The 16,892-nt window shown below is 33.4% G+C and overlaps 1 long non-coding RNA gene across 1 annotated transcript in view; it reads right to left on the bottom strand.

Annotated features, from left to right (window-relative positions):
• The window catches only part of LOC141481272 (uncharacterized), a 106,729-nt gene that overhangs the window by 46,013 nt on the left and 43,824 nt on the right, over positions 1-16,892 (bottom strand). The gene's annotated exons all lie outside the window — the stretch shown is intronic.

Raw genomic sequence — 16,892 nt, 5'->3', positions numbered from 1 at the left:
ACAATTTTTAGAATTCTTAAGGAACTCTAGGAAAACAACAACTTTTTCGAGCCAAAAGTATCCACTGGTAGAAAGTGTTTGGTTATCGATGAAGAAGTCAAGAATTCTATTAGGAGAACAGTACACTCTTTTTACATAAAAACGAAATATCTATATCAAATAAAGTTTTGTCAGTAATTCGTGAAGACAGTTTTTTTTCCTGACATAAGAAGAACTCGATTATGGAAGATATTGCATGAGCTGAATTTCACTTTTGGAAAGCAAGATAGAAAGAGCATGTTAATAGAAAAATCAGAGATTGTGAAACGGAGAAGAAACTATTCAAGGGAAATAAAGAAAGCCAGAGCACTAGGTGAATCTATTTTTAATTTGGATGAAACATGGATCAATGAGGGTCATACCTTCTCGAAGGTTTGGCAAGATCAGAACATCAAAAGTGGAAGACAAGCCTTTATGGAAGGTTGGTCCACTGGTTTGAAAATTCCAGTTGGAAAAGGTCGTCGTCTTATCATCACTCACATAGGCAGCAGTGAAGGATTCGTGAAAGATGGATTGATGGTGTTTGAAAGCGAAGAAAAATGTAAAACTTCCGCAGGGATCCGTAATAGTAACGGATAACGCAAGTTACCACAGTAGACGAGTCGAGAAGCTGCCGACGTCGTGTTGGAAGAAAGCAGATATTACTGAGTGGTTACAAATGGAATCTATTCGTTTTGAATCGACCATGTTAAAAGCGGAGCTCCTCAACTTGGCTAAACGTCATAAGGCAAAATTCGTCCTGTATGTCACTGATGAGATGACGAAGACTAAAGGAATGTCGGTTCTTCGGTTGCCGCGTTATCACTGTAAATTGAATTCAATAGAGTTGGTTTGAGCTCAAGTTAAAGGATTCATCGCAAGGAATAATAAGACCTTCAAGATGAGGAATACCTATACAGTGCTCTGGAAACAGTCGACCAAAAAGCTTGGGAAAAATGTATTCACAAAACAATCAGAATCGAAACAGAGATGTGGGATCTGGATGATCGCATAGACTCATTATCAGAGAAAAGTATTCCAGTTGTCATCAATCCTAATGAAACTGATTCATACAGTGAAGAATCACTCAACGAATCCCTGTAGACTTTTTTCAGATTGAAATTATCTGTCTACCGCGATGCGCGGTAAAAAGATAATTTTAATTCTGATATGGGAGAATTGTTTTCGTTAGATTCATTTCACTCCAGAGAGGACAATTCAATCTATGAAATCATTAGAAAGTAGTGAAAGTTACACATTTTTACGTAAACTCTGTTAGACCTCTATATCTTGTTCAGTTCAAAAGTTTCGCTGACATCTGAGCTGTCGAATCTCAAAACAGTATTTGGTAGAAATATATGTTCATAACTCCCAATACTTTGGGTGTCTTTGGTGTCTTGATGATTACTGCAAAAGAGGAATGAACGATTCTGAGATGAAATCATAAATTAGGATTCTAATCAAAAAATTTATTTTTAATAAAAAAAATTAGAATGATTATCCAATAATGATAATCGTCCCTCTAAACAGAATACTTTTGAATTTCTTGTTTCAAGTTGACTTTCTTTGATATTTTATGGGTATTCCTCATATGTCTGTACCAGGTTGACGAGCATCTGGTTCGCAAAGTACAAAGTTTGTCCATACATCTATAAATTGGAATATTTTGACAAGCTTTCGTATGATCACTTATAGCATTCTTAGAGAACATTTTTTCACAGTGATGACAGGTAACTTTTGTTGATTTCAATTTCGAAAGTTTCTGGTGAGCATTACCTGAAATAAATTATAGATATAATATTGATAATGATAAAAAAAATGTTTATTCAAAAGAAAGAAACTCAATATATTTGAATATTCATCATATTTGAACATCCACCACCCAAAAAAGGAGTGAACCCATATTCTGATAACTTTCAATGAAATATTTGGAAGCAGCATAACCCTAAAAAAATTGTTAAGAGAAGTAAAAAACTCAAAAATGTTTTTTGAATTGATGTTTTTTTTGTTATTTACATTTTACGACACTTTTTTCTCCACAGTAATGGTCCTTATCACATACATCATCTGAAACTGATTAATTTGATAGGAAACAGACCAACTGTGTTTGAAAAAACTGTTTCAAATGAGTGGGTATTTGGAGTAAATTTTTCTAGGAATAATATCAAAATGAAATATTAACTTTATTGTATTTTTTTTTCATCATAATATCCGTTATTTCTCTAACTGTATCATTATTTAAAACAGTATTAAAAAAATTGATCATTTTAAAAAAGACCTAAATCTTGAGAGAGAGTGAATATAAATATGTTCACCAAAGATACTTGTGATGCACTGTTTGGAACCTTTGGTGTAGTAATGAATATTACTGGAGTTTATCCCAACACCAAACTGTTGTTTTTAACACCTCGACACGTATTTTGATCACCAAGTGATCATTTTCAAGAGGAAGATTAAACTAAAAATACTCACAAAGTTATCCCTATTCAATCCATAGATACCTCTTCTAGGTACCTGCGTGCATCTCAAGTCTTAATTTCACAATATTGTCTCATCTACTAGTCTTTAATTAATTTTACAATGTGTCCTTATGTAATAATCAGGTAAATCTAACAATTAAAGTATTATTTTTACAAACTATTAGGTATTGGCCCACCATCGTTATTCATAATATTATTATGATTACTTATTTCTACACTCTTATAGGTATCTAGATGTCTGTTGTTGTTGTTAACTTGTCTAAGTAATCTTAATGAACTAAAGTCTCTGGAATGGTTCTGTTGCAAAATATGATGGACGACTGCTGATTTTTTGATCTTCCATATTTTAGGCGTGCTAAGTATTTCTTATATATCATTTTAATAGATCTTTTTGTCTGTCCATAATATTTTGCATCGCAGTCCTTACATTTAATTTCATATATTCCAGACTTTTCCGAATTCTCGACTTTGTCTTTTGGATTTCCTAAAAGGCTATGTAGTGTATGGGTTTTATAACTTGTTCTTAAAACCACCTTCATACCTAGTTCCTTGAAAATCTTTCCAAAGTTCTTCGTGTATTGGTGTTATGGAACTAAGATATATTTATCCTGGTTTTCGATGTTTTTTTCATGCATTTTTCGAAATTTTGTGCATTCTTAACCAAAACTTTTTCTTCCTTATTATATCTACCATACCACTCGAGAAACCGCTACTGGCTGCTATTTCCTGTATTGTACGTTTTTTTTTATGAACCTCTCATATGTGAGAGGATAAGTCAAAAGACGATGCACCAGAAAATTAACATCATTGTGGACAGCACAATTGTGCTGGGCTGAATTTTCTAGTGCATCGTCTTTTGACTTTTCTTCTCGCACAGGAGAGGTACATAAAATGAAAATGTACAATACAGGAAATAGCAGCCAGTAACGCTTTCTTGAGGGGTATTATAGATTATATAATAAGGAAAAAAAGTTCAGGTTAACAATAAACAAAATCTCAACTTTTAAAAACGACGAAAACCAAGATAAATATATTTCAGTTCCATACCGCCAATACACAAAGAACTTTGAAAAGATTTTCATGGAACTCGGTATGAAGGTGGTTTTAAAAACAAGTCATAGGTACACTACAGAAACTTTTAGTTAATCAAAAAGAGAAAGCCAAGAATTCCGAAAAGTTTACAATTCACAAAATTAAATGTGAGTAAGTACTGCGATACAAAATATTATGAACATACAAAATGATCTATTGAAATGAGACATAAGGAACACTTGGCATACCTAAAATATGGAAGACCGGAAAAATCAGCAGTCACCCATCATATTTTGCAACAAAGCCATTCCATAGCCTTTAGTTCATTATTATTAGTTATACTAATTAACAACAGGCATCTAGATGCCTATGAGAGTGTAGAAATGAGTAAACATAAAAATATTGTGAATAACGATGATGGACCACTCCCTACTAGTATACTATAAAGCTTGTTAAAATAATATTTTAATTATTAGATTTACCTGATTATTACATAAGGACACATTGTAAAATCAATTTAAGAAGAGGTATCTATGGTATAAACAAGTATAACATTGTAAGTATATTTAGTTTTATCTTCCTTTTGAAGATGATCACTTGGTGATCGAAACACGTGTCGAGGTGTTTAAATAACGGTTTGTTGTTGGGAAAAAACTCCAGTAACATTCATTGGATTACACTATTCACGAAACAGGTGTTGCCAATATCACTGATCTTATGTTGATACTACGTTCGCCACTGCTGTCTTCTGAGTAATCACGGATGGGATGACTCACCCCATCATAGGATCAGTGTGATGAGGAATTTCAAGTTGAACTTTTTGACATTGAATTGGATAGATATATTACACACCTTTTGAGTTTGGGAGGAGATGATAATTTCAAAACGTGTTCATATTTTTCTGTATCTTCTGGTAGAAACTCATGAGGAATGTCGCAAGAAATATGGGAGGTTCTATGAGGAATCAATCTCTTAATATGACTGAGGTATGTATATATGTTTTAAAGTGTCTACTGAACTGGTAATATTGGTAATACTGGTGAGAGGTAATATTCAAACACGTTTTCAATAATCACCATGGTATATTATAGGATCACATTACAATCATTTTCTGAATCTTGTAAGGATGAAAGCTAAGACTTTCTTTCTGTTGAGTTCTCTCCAAGACTTCTATGAATCGGTTGAGAGTAAATAATTGCAGAGAGAAAAGTTTTCACTACAGACGCATTTCGCTACACAGTAACTTAGTTCATATGAAGGAGTAACCGTGTGGCAACATGCGTTTTAACTTTTATCATTTTCATCAAATAACAAGTCAGTGCATTGATTCTTTTCAACATTCAAACTTAAAGTTGACCAGTTGGAACCACAGTCCAAAAACAAAGCACTTGTGATCCAACACCAAGCAAAGCTTATGATGAATTTTATTAGTTCGGACTTCCATTGTCTGATATTATATAAAATGATTTAAAATCCATGAAAAAACTAATTTAAAAGGAAAATTGAAAATGACGTTTCGTTACTATCCACAATCGTCTTTGGGAGTCATCGCTCGAAGAAGGCAGTCTCCTAAAAATTCAAGGTTAGACATCAACCTCTGAGAAACCCTAGCCACAGTAGCTTCCACATCAAGGCAACTAGTAGAACCCACAGCCCAAAAACAAATTATTCGTGGTTCAGTACCGATCAGTGGTACTATTCAGTGGGACTTCACCAGGAAGAAAAGAACCAGATCTGGGGATGACTTGAGAATGAACCAAAAAGAATCAAAGACCAAGATTTTGATTGTGTCAGGACATCAAGGTAGGGACTTAGCCAAAGTAGTGTATAGTATAGTAGGTGACATATGTACGGTTCAATCTATATTGAAGCCGAACGCTAATGACAATATACTGATTGGAACTGCTTTGAACAACAGCAAGGACTTTGGTAATAACGATATTGTTGTTATCTGGCCTAACCGATGCAACAAAGAATTCATTACCGATTTTTTGTTGAAAATTAAGCATATAATCAACCTCTCATTATCACAGAACCTTATAGATATGACTATACAAACAAAACAATGAATATATTTATAGAAAAAATCTGGAACTTTTTCAAAAAATATATACTCTGGGATTTAATCGGTGTCCGGTTTTCGAATGCAATACTGTTATTCATAGAAACTGTTATAAATTTAATGGGTTTGGATTGAATCATAAAGGAAAGTTTCTGCAAGGAAAGGTTTTGATTCAGTATATTGAAAACAACTATTGTACCTCATTTTCCGTAAAAAAATCTGTAACATCTACCACACAATATGTAAAGTCCAATTCTCCTATAACTGGACTATAACTGGACTACATATGTAACCTATCAATCGAGTTGACATTTGAATGTTCTACCATTTCATTTGGCAAGGACACTGCCATAATATGTTTATATAGATCACCAAACAGTATTGTTAACTTATTCCTCGTCCGTAACTATTGAACATAGTAACGGACAAATTTGAATGGTTTATATGTGGTGACTTCAATATCGACAGTTTTACGAAAAATGTTAATACATTTATGCTGTACTACATAATCGAATCTTATGGATTGATATCTCTTTTTGATGAACCAACAAGAATCGGAACTTTAGGCAAGCATGAAACTGTTAGTAGTATAGATTATGTTTTGACGAACCCTTGCAGGACTAGTTTCCTTCTTGGTAATTTTGATCCAGGTATATCAGATCATTAGTCACAAACTGGTACCTGGATAAAAGACGTAAACAATGTATCTACAAATACTATCAAATCTAACGAAAAACGTAAATTTCGAAAACTTAATGAACTTTCCAAAGCTAAATTTTGGTGGTTTCTTAAGGATAATATGAAATTCCTCAATACATTTGCATCTTTCAACTTTATCAATATAAACGAAGCATTAGGTAGTTTTTGGGAACATTTTCATTGGTGCTTTGAGATAGCCTTCCCCAAAGTTTCAAAACATAAATGCCAAAAGCAGATCAAAGAAAAAATTAATCTTTCTTCATCATTGAGGCGCAAAATTGATGACCTCAAATACTTGAATCATTTGAGGAAACACGAGAACTCTGAAATTTGTAACAATGCATATAAAATAAATAAGAAAGCTGTTGAAAATGAGAAACGTCAGGAAAAAATCAATCATTTTATGAAAAAAGTCAATGAATCCAGCAACAAAAGTAAAACACTTTGGAATATTATTAAACTGCCCCCTAAAATTAATGAAACCGAAAGTATTTCTATAAATCATGATAATAATTTAATTACTGATGAACTTAAAGTCGCAGAAACATTCGGAGAATATTTGTCGAATATTATAGATAATAAAATTGAACTCCATTTCAAAGGAGGCCATCTAGGAATGGCCTACAATGCCAAATGTCAACACAACAATGTTTTATTACCAGCCACAGGGGTAGACGTAAAAAATATTGTGGAATCGCTACCTAATAAAAAAAGTACAGGGTATGATGAGGTTTCTATCGAACTTGTCAAATACTGTATTGATATTATATGTGAACCAATGGCGCACCTTATAAACTTATGTATTTCTTTTGGAGGCAATCCTAATCTTCCTAAAATCGTACTATTGAGTCCGATATTGAAAAGTGGCGATTGCACTAATATAGAGAATTATCGCCCCATATCGATTATCAGCGTCTTCTCTAAAATCTTTGAAAATATTATGTCGCGCAGAATAAATGACTACTTGGAAAGATTCGACTTAATGACCAATTGCCAACATGGCTTTCGAAAAAATCAATCAACGGAAACAGCAACACTCAAATTGGTTCAACAAATCCATGATTGAATCAATGAGAAAAAAGTCGTTGTGGGACTTTTTCTCAACTTAAGTAGAGCTTTCGATACTCTGAGTATTGAAATAATTTCTAAAAAACTCTTCAACACTGGTATCAGAGGCAATATCAATAAGCTCATCGTGTCCTTCTTAACTAATCGATATTTCAAAGTGAAACAAAATAATACATTATCTGACGAGTATTCTGTTACAACAGGAACCCCACAGGGTAGTATTCTTGGTCCACTGATATTTTTACTGTATGTCAATGATCTTCCTGATAACATAAGTTATGGTAATGTGTACGTTTATGCAGATGATACGTCTATCATCTTATCGAGCAAAATACCGGATGAAATGAATACCCAAGTCAACACTGTAATACAAGAATTCAGTGAGTGGTGTTTTAAAAACAGATTGATTGTTAATGTCAAGAAAACTGTTTGTATTGAATTTGTATATTCTCCTCTCCTTCAATTTTCTCAACGAATCTCTGAGATCAACAACTTGTACAAAGTTTTCAGGAACAATGATTGATTCCCTTTTCACATGGAGGGAACACATAGAGTTTACATCTAAGAAACTGAACCAATTGTATTACCTAATAAAATCACTGAAAAGTAAACTAGATACCAAATCTCTACTAACGGTTTATTACGCAAAATTTCACTCCATAGAATGTTGCAACATTGCTGTTTAGGGATTAGCCACTGAAATTGACAGAATATTCGTAAAATTAAAGGCACTGCTACGATTAATTATTAACCTTGATTACAGAATGTTGTGTAAATGAATATTTCAAGAGAATAAAATGTTAACTGTGGCAAGCATATTCATTTTAAAACTCATGACATATACCCATCAAAATAAAAGGCACTTTGACCTACGATCGGAAGTACATAAATATAGTACTAGAAAAAACTATATGCTCACAACTCGAAAACACCTCTATACAAAATATGAAAAGTCTCCTGTAATTGTTGGAACGAGTATTTATAATAAATTGCTATAACTAAAGTAATACATACAGTTGAATAAACATTGTAGAAACCACAGAAGCATTAGATGTTGCTTGTATGTGGTGAAAGGGAGATCCAGAGGGAAAAAATGAATATATGAATATGAATATCAAAGTATGAGAATGAATTATATATAATGTTATGTTATGTCGGGTAATGGATCACGAAAGCTTTGGTTTTGGGATCTTGTTTCTATAAGATGGTTTGCAGTGAAGCTGCAGTCAAAGACGTTATTCTAGTCAAAGACAGAGGTCGAATCTCATTTGGTGGCCAATGTCGAAACTTGACTTTGTAACGACCGCCTTAGATAGCCGCCTTGATATAAGTGGATTGAGTCTTCTGTCGATCCCAAATATAGCGTATTCGTGAAGGAAGATGTCATTGCATTCTTCATTTCAATAAGGACCCTGAACTAGAAAGTAAGGATTTGGCTGGTAACGTGAATAGACGTCAGTCAATTATTTAAATATCACGTTCATGTTAAAAATCATAAACAAACTTTTGGATTTTAACCTATGCGAAATGCATCTTTGGATACATAGTGTATAACAAAAGGGAAGTCAGAGATATACAATGCAACAATAACTCATAAAAAACGATGTATGTCCAACAGGAGTACCCAGTTACAGGAAATGCTATTATTACTGAGTATTTATGAAAAGAATATTCTTTTGAAAGTCTATACGTAGAATTTCAAAAAAAGAATGAAAAATTAAGTATATAACACAAAAAGTTACAAATCATGCATTTTAGCAGTACTGACACAAATTTTATTTATAGTATTATTAACAGTGATTGTGGATACATGATACCAAGGCGTTCAGAGAGTCTAAATGAATATCGCAATATTCACAGATTTTATTGAAGCTACTGCACATACATTTCAATGGTGATCGTAGCATAACATTCGTGCGTGATGCTTCGCAATAGAATTTCAGATTGTGTCGACCTTCACTTCTTGGTACTAAGAAATTGATCTCGGGTAAAACAACCGTACTGTCAAAATTGTTTAGTAATTTATGCAGGCATTTTATACCAAGGATAACTTTCCTATTTTCCAAAGATATCATATCAAATCGTGTCAACAAAATGTTATGATCGATGCCTTTGAAGAAGTTTCTCTGCACACTCTCAATTGATTCCAAATACAATAAAAAATCCAAGTTGATATAGCATGCTGTTGATGAAAAAACTCAATCTGAATTTTGAATATAATAATTCAAAATTAATCTCCCTCTGAAGAAGAAATGAGAAGCAGCTGAATATAATGTAATTTTTCTGTGATTTCTGAAGATATTGTAAGTGAATTTTGGGTACAAAAATTTTACCCTTCATCCATTGAAAGTAGAGAGTTTTATTCAGATACATTCATCCACGTACTGGGCAGCAAATAATAATCACTAGATATATGACTTCCCCCGTCGCTATTTTCTTTGGAAAAAGTACTGAACGGTGTATAACGGAAACTACTTTTTCCAGTTCACATATCTATATATACTTATGAATAATGTCTCATATTTGACCTCACATTACATTATTTGTCTACATAGTTTTATTGCGTGGAGCCCTTTTGAAGATATGAACATACGCCAAATGTTTTTTGAAATTCCCTTTTTGTTTGAATTCTTTGCTACAAAATCCGCATTTGAATTGAGGTTTTTTATCACACTCATATCTATTGTGGTTGTAGATTGAACTTTGACGCAAATACTTCTTTGGACATTTCCTACAGTAATACCAGACATTTCCATTTTCTTTGACTTTCGAGTAAAAATCTGCAAATTTACAATTTTATATATTAGTTAACATAAATTGAATCATGGAGAATCGACTCATTCAGCACTTCCAATTCCACGTGGTAGGGGATCATCATGAAAAATGAGAATAAAAACTTCCCAAGTTTTCATACCTCTTGTTTTTGTAACTAACGTTACTGCCGTTTCGTCTTACGAGGACATTTTGAAACGAATGATGTCTGATTTTTTCAACCGATGACAAATGAGACTTTGCCGAAACGTTGTGAAAATAATCCTTATGGGAATAAAATACACAGAACACGGAGCGAAACCCGAGGAAACAACTCATCATACTTTATCCGTGAGAATCTTCGAGTTGACATATATATATATATATATATATATATATATATATTATATATATATATATATATATATATATATATATATATATATATATATATATATATATATATATTGCATTTTCATCAGTAGAAGAATGATTGGTGTTATTGACGCTGCCAAAGCAAAAAATTGCACTACTTAGACCGTCTTTGCAATTTTGCTCGCATATATATATATATATATATATATATATATATATATATATATATATATATATATATGTAAGGATCCCTCAATTTCAAGCTTTCTAAACTTTTTGAATTCGTTCTGGTTCTGGTGTATTGATTTGTTCCCGAACTCTTCTCCAGCAAAACTGATCCTCTAACCATCGTTATATTAATTCACTGTTGAAAATTTTCACAAAATTTCAAATAACTATATCTCAGTATAATTACCAACCATTTTTATTTGTATTACAGAGAGTTATTATGAAACAATTACGAAGATGGCAAATTCTTAATTGTTGAACAGGTTTCCATGTGTTTGTGAAGATGGTCCTTCCGTTTGAATTTCTTATAACAAGTTTTGCATTCGTGCTTTGGTTCTATGCAAGCTTGGCGTAAATGCGTGTCCAGTGACCATCTATTTTTGAGAGTTTTGTTACATTTCGGACATTGGACATTTCCGAGATACACTGAAATGAAGTACCTGAATTAGGTTAAACAAGCAAAAACCGAATACAAACAATTTTGACATGTGACATGTGGTTCATATGAAACAGGTAATGACGATCACTGATTGTTATAATGTTCAAATCTGATTCCATCAGCGATTTTTTTTATAATTGTTACCTTTTCTACGTGCTACGAATCCTAAGTTAAAATCCAATACCATGCTATTCTTAGTTTCGAACATGTTTCGTTCGTATTCAATCGACAGCTGGGAAGTCCATCTCACCAATCTTTTTGAGGATCGTTACGTCAACCAAATTGGTTGGAGATGAACTCTACTAAATCCTCAATTCTTTAGACATGCATCAATAACTTCTTTAGTACAAATAAACGGTTTTTTTTTCATGGAGAAAAAGGTTATTTATCTGAAAGCAATGGTTGTCTTTCAAGCATCGACCATGAGTTATTGAGGTAATAGGACTTCAAGGAGTGCATCCGTAAAACCTCAATTTTTCAAAAAGACACGGATACCTATGGCGGGAAGTTCTCTCCCAAAAGTCTGAAGTTCAAGTTGTCGGTATTTAGTTTGGGGTGGGTTGTGGTATTTAGGTGGGGTTTATTTTGATGCGCTAGTGCTCAAACTGGTTCATCATTGTTTGGGATTAGGTTTGTAGGATTCGTGTGTTAGGGAGTATAGGATTGTGTCATCTGCGTCGTGTACGTAGATAAGGGATAGGAAAGGGGCTAGGACGGTGCCCCGGAGGACTCCGGATTTGGATGTGATAGGAGAAGATAGGGCATCACCGATTTTTACGCAAATTTATCGGTTGTCCAGGTACCATGTTGGTATGGGGAGATAATGATGTTCTCGTATGAGAAGTCGTTAAGTCTGTTAGTCATTAGTTGTTCTGGTAGTTTACAGAAATAATTAAGTAGGCTGATGGGGTCTTTTTGTGATTTGGGAAAGATGACAGTGATTGCCTGTTTCCAGGTGGCTGGGAAGTAGACATGTTTCAAACATGCATCTAGGACGTATTGAGGTAGGGAAGGGTGAATTCGAGGAGGTTTTTTATCACTCGGCGGTTCATCAAATCACAGCCTCCTGGGACGGTATTGCTACCATGATAAATGGCTTCGAAGATGTCTTCCTGGCGTATCTTAGGGGACAGTTGAGTTAAAAAATTGAAATTTGAGAAAATGAAATTAATGAACTGACCTCAAGCTTTTTACCTCATATTATGTAGTTAAAAGGCAATGTATTCAGGCAATTATTGAAAGTTCCGTCATTTTGTATCAGTTGAAGATATTGACATTATATTCTAGGGTTGTGAAGTATTTGTCAGGAGCTTCAAAATGATTTGAAACATTTAATTTATTATTGAAATATTTAATTTTTTTTCCAGATGCCGCTCAGTCGCCATCTTGAAAGTGTCATCTGTTAATTTCACTTCAAAATAAAATATTCATGCAATAATTTCATTATCCCAAATTTCAATTTTTTCAGTTGACCCGTTCAAAAAATAAAAGGGGGGGAACATTAAAGAAATGCACTTTCTGGTGGAACTGTCGGTGACTGAGTTTGCATAAGTAATTTAACTGTAGATTTTTTCTGATATGTTTACCCTAATCCACGTGCACTAAGTACTTTGTCATTTGAAATAGATAACACTAAGATCCACATCAGTAATTATAATGATGATAAATTTTACTTAGATTGACGAAAACATTTATTAGAACTTGTTTATGGGGAATTATGGCTTCAGAAACTTTAAATGATACATCATGTATAAAAAAAATTGAATACGATGCAGTTTCTCTAGCTGTATTTCTCAACTTTGTATAGATGAAAACTGGATGCGACTTCATTAACTTTTTAAAGCTACAGTTCAAATGATGGATATGTTGTGATTATGCCGTATTTGTGATGAGAAGAATAGTTCTTGTTCAGACTGTTGCTTAATATGCAGATGCACAGAAAAACTTCCCTTCATTACCAATAATATATTCGCACATTTTCATTCCAAATATATATGAAAAATGTCAAAAAACTCTTTCAGTAAAAAATAACTTGTCCAAATATCTCAAGGTATCAGCAACATATTGTGTCAGCAGGACTCATCTAGTTTCTTTCAAATAATAGTGTATCGCATTCAGAAGTATATGCAATAACAACCAATGGATAATAATGAAATTCATCAATTCAACAATTATAGTCTTTGATTTCTTTTTGAATGATATTATTCTTCACTAGCTCACTTCTAGAAACACTTTTATTATGTTTAAGAAGAATATGATGTTGCATCCCTTGGGTGTATTTTGAAAAAAAGGGGCAGGAATCGCAATAAAATGAAGGTTCTTCACGACATGTATATCTCTTGTGATTCCATAGACTGGCTTGATGTTTGTAGGACTTCCCACATTTGTCACATTTGTGAACATGCGGACCTGAAAAATTATGAAACGATTATGAGAAGGTCTCCAAGTATAATGGAAAAAATATCATTTCTTTTTTTCATATTCACTCGATTTGTGATACAAATATCACAAAATTACGCCCATACAGTTTATAGTAAATATAAATTACCTCTTTTTGAAGAATTTCAAAAGTAATATTAGTATTCACTGAGTTGATAAACTACAAATTTCATCGTTATAACTTTATCGATGTTTACAACGAATTACCTCACTTCGTTCGTTCGTTTGTTGAAAAATATCATGGTGTTTATTTTGTATATCATCTAAAGATACTGAAGTAACAGTATGCATTGAATTCAGTATTGAAACCGTTTGATATTTTTTAGAATCGCTGTGCCCCTGATGATGAGACGAAGAACCACCACTGGAACAACAAGATAAAGCTGTCTGGTGTCTGTCAAAGAATCAAAATAAATAGAACAACGCATTGATGAATAGAATTGGAAACTATGAATTTAATGAAAACACCGTTTTACGAACTGAAGCTGGAGCATTTTCTCTCGACAGGCGTTTCACGAACTAAGTTAGCATCATCAGGAGATGGCTGGAACTAATCACTAATGGAGAAAAAGATACGGTCTGGTTTTTTTGGAAATTGTAACTTCGTAACCGAAATTTATCGATGTTCCATAAATTTAATCTAACACAAAGAGTAGTACCAGATGCAGTACAAATACAGGCAAATTTACCTAAAATACCTGAAATACCTGAGTTGAGACGTTCTGACCGTATAAAAAGGCAGACGACAGGATGACAAGTTCAGTTTGAGGAGTGCCTAGAAGATGACAGTACGACCAGCTGTCGAAAACTCTCGCATATAATTAATAGAAGATATAAAACTTCAAATCTTTTTGTGAAATTCAATATTAAAATACTTTAAATAAAGGAAAATTAGTTGCAACATTCAAAAAAGAAAAGTATATTATATATATATATATATATATATATATATATATATATATATATATATATATATATATATATATATGAGAGCGCTTTCGCCAGCTGGTCGTGCTGTCATCATCAAGGCTCTACTCAAGCAGTTCAGCAAATGATCCTGAAGCGAATTTTGTGCATAAAGATGTGATTTGTTCTTTAAATTTTAAATTATTGTCAATATGCAGACCAAGAAATTTAGTGCAAGTCGTTTCTTTTATCTTCCTGTTTATTCATTCATATATATATACAGGGTGTCCCTGGACTTCCTCTTTTCCTCTCGGGAATGTATAGATGGGGTCAAAATATCACCAGTACTTCATATAACTTTTTTTCCTAAAAGTCTTCGTAACCAAGTTACGGGCCCTCGAAGTTACAAATTGAAAAATGTTTTTCTTTGATAACGTTTCAAGTGAATATTCAAAATCATCCAAATTTTGGTAATTGACTAAACAAATGAATTCCGTCGATGAGCTTTTATGCAGGAGTCAGTTGTTTTGCTACAAAGTCAGGAACGGACTACCCCCGATGGTCCACACCCCAAAACTTTGAAATGACAGATATTTTTCAATATTTTTCAACAAAATAAGGTTACTTGGACAATTTTATGAATAAAAGTACTCGTGTGGAAAGTCGATCGGAGCAACGAGTCTTGATAAAAATGTAGTTCTACTCGACGACATCAAACCCGCTCGTCCACCATTATTTGAAATGAATAACTATCAAAGCAGAAATAATAATGATAACGTTAATTCAACAACATTTATAACAGGAATAATACAAAGTATGCTAAAATGAAGTCGTAAACAAAAAGTACAGTACCTATATGGAAGTTTAAGTCACAATTGTGATAGCAGATATTTTTTCAAAAGAAATATCAAGTTCTGTAGATTCGTGGTGTTTTTAAACTAACAAGCTACTCTACTATGAAATATCGAATTCATTCCATATTTTGTATGTACATGATACGTGTGGAATAATCACGTTTCGTGTTGATCAGTTATCTGAATCACATGAAACTCAACATTCGAATGTTTCAAATTCTTCTTCACAGCTAAACTGTTGAGGAGTTTCACTGATAATTATAATTTTATGGGAGAAATTCTTTAACACGAATCTAAATTTAGCTGAAAAAACGCACATCGGAAAAAATATTTACTATACTAATAAAAAGCAAACGAATGAACTACAAAAACGGCTGCACATGATCAGGTGAAAAATATCCAGGGAATAATTATGTTTCATTTCTTTCACAGATGTTGACAAAAAAACCTTTTAGAAAGTTTTGATAAAAAATGAGAAACTGGAATGCGATTTTGTTTTGTTGAGTGGTGCGTTGTCATATGACTATCATTGTATTGTCAATATTCTATTGGATATTTTGAATTTTTTTGATATGGCCGAACAGTTTACATTCAATGAATATGCAGATATGCATGTATTTTATGGACGAGCATTTTGTAATGCTGCAGAAGCTCGTCGTCTGTATTCCGAGCATTTTCCCAATCGAACGGTACCGTCAAGAGAAACATTCGAGCGTGTCAATCGCAGCTTGAGGGAGACAGGTATGTAATAATTGATAATTAATTTGAGCACGTTGTTTTATTTCGATATTAATGTAGGTACAGTTTTGCCAAAACGAGGTGGTGAGGGCGCTCCTAGGACTGTACGTACCGTTGTATTGGAGGAAAATATTTTGGAAGCCGTCACTGATGATCCTTCAATGAGCATCAGAAATCTATCAGAACAGTTCCATACATCCAAGTCCACTATTCATAGAATAATTAGGGAACAATTGCTCCACCCATTTCACATCCAGAAGGTACATGCCATGACACCTCAAGATTTTCCAGCACGACTGGAATATGCCAAGAGAGGATATGACTTTTATTAATCGAGTTTTATTCACTGATGAAGCAGGTTTCAGTAGAGATGGAGTTATCAACTCTCATAATCTCCATATATGGGCCGAAGAAAATCCCCATGGGATATTGCAAACCAAACACCAACGGAAATTCAACGTGAATGTTTGGGCTGGTATCATAGGAAACCATCTTATAGGACCATTCGTTCTATAGGACCGATTGAATGGAGAACGTTATTTGGAGTTCATTCAGAACGATTTGAATGGACTTTTGGAACATGTTCCATTGCAAACCCGAAGAGATATGTGGTTTATGCATGATGGCGCTCCTCCTCATTTTAGTTCGATTGTGCGTGACCATCTGAACCATATTTTCCACAATAGATGGATTGGTAGAGGTGGGCCATATTCATGGCCATCGCGGTCTCGGGATTTAAATCCATTGGATTTCTTTCTGTGGGGGCATCTAAAAAGCCTTGTTTACGCTACACCTATTCACAC

The sequence above is a fragment of the Leptinotarsa decemlineata genome, unplaced genomic scaffold (assembly GCF_025532065.1).
Source record: "Leptinotarsa decemlineata unplaced genomic scaffold, Ldec_3_MD MMD2_tig00000133_RagTag_RagTag, whole genome shotgun sequence".
Taxonomy (NCBI): Eukaryota; Metazoa; Arthropoda; class Insecta; order Coleoptera; family Chrysomelidae; genus Leptinotarsa; species Leptinotarsa decemlineata.
This window is presented reverse-complemented; position numbering and strand designations above follow the sequence as displayed.